A 4,137-nucleotide genomic window follows, 5' to 3' on the forward strand; every position below is an offset into this window, starting at 1 on the left:
GCTTTTCAGTTTAATGAAGTCCCATTTGTTTATTTTTGATGTTGTTGCAATTGCCATGGCAGTCTTCTTCATGAAGTCTTCCCCCAGGCCAATATCTTCCAGTGTTTTTCCTATGCTTTCTTGGAGGATTTTTATTGTTTCATGCCTTAAATTTAAGTCCTTTATCCATCTTGAATCAATTTTTGTGAGTGGGGAAAGGTGTGGGTCCAGTTTCAGTCTTTTACATGTAGACATCCAGTTCTCCCAACACCATTTATTGAATAGGGAGTCTTTCCCCCAAGGTAAGTTCTTGTTTGGTTTATCAAAGATTAGGTGGTTGTAAGATGTTAGTTTCATTTCTTGGTGTTCAATTCGATTCCAAGTGTCTATGTCTCTGTTTTTGTGCCAGTACCATGCTGTCTTGACCACTATGGCTTTGTAGTACAGACTAAAATCTGGTATGCTGACGCCCCCAGCTTTATTTTTGTTACTAAGAACTGCCTTAGCTATACGGGGTTTTTTCCGGTTCCATACAAAACGCAGAATCATTTTTTCCAAATCTTGAAAGTACGATGTAGGTACTTTGATAGGAATGGCATTGAATAGGTAGATAGCTTTGGGAAGTATAGACATTTTAACAATGTTGATTCTTCCCATCCATGAGCATGGTATGTTCTTCCATTTGTTAATATCCTCTGCTATTTCCTTTCTGAGGATTTCATAGTTTTCTTTATAGAGGTCCTTCACCTCCTTCGTTAGGTATATTCCTAAGTATTTCATTTTCTTTGAGACTATGGTGAAGGGAGTTGTGTCCTTAATTAGCTTCTCATCTTGACTGTTATTGGTGTATACAAAGGCTACTGACTTGTGGACATTGATTTTATATCCTGAAACATTACTGTATTTTTTGATGACTTCTAGGAGTCTTGTGGTTGAGTCTTTGGGGTTCTCTAAGTATAAGATCATGTCGTCAGCAAAGAGGGAGAGTTTGACCTCCTCTGCTCCCATTTGGATTCCCTTTATTTCCTTGTCTTGCCTAATTGTATTGGCTAGAACTTCCAGCACTACGTTGAATAGTAAAGGTGACAGAGGACAACCTTGTCTGGTTCCAGTTCTAAGAGGAAAAGCTTTGAGTTTTACTCCATTCAGTAAAATATTGGCTGTGGGTTTGTCATAGATAGCTTCAATCAGTTTTAGAAATGTGCCACCTATGCCTATACTCTTCAGAGTTCTAATTAGAAAAGGATGCTGGATTTTATCAAATGCTTTTTCTGCATCTATTGAGAGGATCATGTGATCTTTATTTTTGCCTCTGTTAATATGGTGGATAATGTTTATAGACTTACGTATGTTAAACCAGCCTTGCATCCCTGGGATGAAGCCTACTTGATCATGATGAATGACTTTTTTGATGATAAGCTGTAATCTATTGGCTAGGATTTTGTTGAGAATTTTTGCGTCTATGTTCATGAGTGAGATTGGTCTGAAATTCTCCTTTTTGTTTGGGTCTTTTCCTGGTTTTGGTATCAGGGTGATGTTTGCTTCATAGAATGTGTTGGGGAAGATTCCTTCTTCCTCAGTTTTTTGGAATAATTTCTGCAGTACAGGAATAAGCTCTTCCTTGAAGGTTTGATAGAATTCTGGAGTGAAGCCATCTGGACCAGGGCATTTTTTGGTTGGAAGCTTTTTTATTGTTTCTTTGATCTCAGTGCTTGAAATTGGTCTGTTCAGGAGGTCTATTTCTTCCTGGCTAAGTCTAGGGAGAGGGTGTGATTCCAAATATTGATCCATTTCCTTCACATTGTCAAATTTCTGGGCATAGAGTTTCTGGTAGTATTCAGAGATGATCTCTTGTATCTCTGTGGGATCAGTTGTTATTTCCCCTTTATCGTTTCTGATTGAGGTTATTAGAGATTTTACTTTTCTATTTCTAGTTAGTCTGGCTAATGGTTTATCTATTTTATTTATTTTTTCAAAAAACCAACTCCTTGTTTCATTAATTTTCTGAATGATTCTTTTGTTTTCAATTTCATTGATCTCTGATTTGATTTTGGATATTTCTTTTCTTCTGCTGAGTTTAGGCTTAGATTGTTCTTCTTTTTCCAATTCCATAAGATCTCTTGTGAGATTGTTGATGTGCTCTCTTTCTGTTATTCGAATGTAGGCATCTAAAGCGATGAATTTTCCTCTCAAAACTGCTTTTGCAGTATCCCACAGGTTTTGGTAGCTTGTGTCGTCATTGTTGTTATGCTCAAGGAAGTTAATGATTTCCTGTTTTATTTCTTCCTTCACCCATCTGTTATTCAACAGAAGATTGTTTAATTTCCATGCCTTTGGGTGGGCTTGAGCATTTTTGTTAGAGTTGAGTTCCACCTTTAGTGCCTTATGGTCTGAAAAGATACAAGGTAAAATTTCAATTCTTTTGATTCTGTTGATATTTGTTTTGTGTCCCAGGATATGATCAATTTTGGAGAATGTTCCATGGAGTGATGAGAAGAATGTATATTCTTTATCTTTGGGGTGGAGTGTTCTATATGCATCTATCAAGCATAGTTGTTCTAGGGTCTCATTTAAATCTCTTACATCTTTGTTTAATTTCTGTTTAGAGGATCTGTCCAGCTCTGTAAGAGGCGTGTTAAAGTCCCCTGTTATGATGGTATTATCAGATATCATATTGCTCAGACTGAGTAAGGTCTGCTTCAAGAATCTGGGAGCATTTAAATTGGGTGCATAAATATTTAGAATGGAAATGTCTTCTTGTTGTAGTTTTCCCTTGACCAATATAAAGTGACCATCTTTGTCTTTTTTGACTTTAGTTGCTTTAAATCCACATGTATCTGAAAATAAGATTGCAACTCCTCTTTTCTTCTGAATTCCGTTTGCCTGAAAAATTGTCTTCCAACCCTTGACTCGGAGCTTTAATTTGTCTTTTGAGGCCAGGTGTGTTTCTTGCATACAGCAAATGGATGGCTTGTGTTTTTTAATCCAGTCAGCCAATCTATGTCTCTTCAGTGGGGAATTCAAGCCATTAACATTTATTGAGATAATTGATAAGTGTGGTAGTATTCTATTCGTCTTATTTGGTGAGAGTCCATTGCTTAGTTTTATCTTTTGCATCAGTATGGAGGTTAGGTTTTGTCCTTTGATTTCTGAGTTCTTACTTTGCTGCTGATCCATTGTGGTGGTCAGTGTGCAGAACAGGTTGAAGTATTTCCTGTAGAGCTGGTCTTGTTGTGGCGAATTTCCTCAATGTTTGTATATCCGTAAATGATTTGATTTCTCCGTCAATTCTGAAGCTTAGCTTAGCAGGGTACAGAATACTGGGCTGAAAATTGTTCTGTTTAAGTAGGTTAAAGGTAGATGACCATTGTCTTCTTGCTTGGAAAGTTTCATTAGCGAAGTCTGCGGTCAATCTGATGGATTTGCCCCTGTAGGTCAACTGGCGCTTACTCCTGGCAGCTTGCAGAATCTTTTCTTTTGTCTTGACTTTGGACAGGTTCATCACAATGTGTCTTGGAGAAGCTTGGTTAGCGTTGAGGCGACCTGGGGTCCGATATCCCTCTGAAAGCAGTGTGTCAGACTCTTTGGTGATGTTTGGGAAATTTTCTTTTATAATATTCTCTAGTATGTCTTCCATTCCTCTGGGGCATTCTTCTTCCCCTTCTGGAATTCCTATAACTCGTATGTTGGAACGCTTCATAAAGTCCCATAATTCTGACAGTGAACGTTCTGCTTTCTCTCTCTTCTTTTCTGCCTCTTTTACTGTCTGAGTTATCTCAAGAACTTTGTCTTCTACCTCTGAAATTCTTTCTTCTGCATGGTCTAACCTGTTGCTGATACTTTCCATTGTATCTTTAAGTTCCCTAATTGACTGTTTCAGTTCCTTCAGGTCTGCTATATCCTTTTTATATTCTTCATATCGTTCATCTCTTATTTGATTCTGTTTTTGGATTTCCTTTTGGTTATTTTCCACTTTATTAGCAATTTCCTTCATTGTTTCCATCATTTCTTTCATTGTTTTCAACATGTGTATTCTAAATTCCCTTTCTGTCATTCCTAACATTTCTATACTGGTGGAATCATCTGCAGTAGCTACCTCATGGTCCCTTGGTGGGGTTGTTCTAGACTGGTTCTTCATGTTGCCTGGAGTTTTCTGCT

This window comes from Nycticebus coucang, chromosome 6 (genome assembly GCF_027406575.1).
Source record: "Nycticebus coucang isolate mNycCou1 chromosome 6, mNycCou1.pri, whole genome shotgun sequence".
Lineage (NCBI taxonomy): Eukaryota > Metazoa > Chordata > Mammalia > Primates > Lorisidae > Nycticebus > Nycticebus coucang.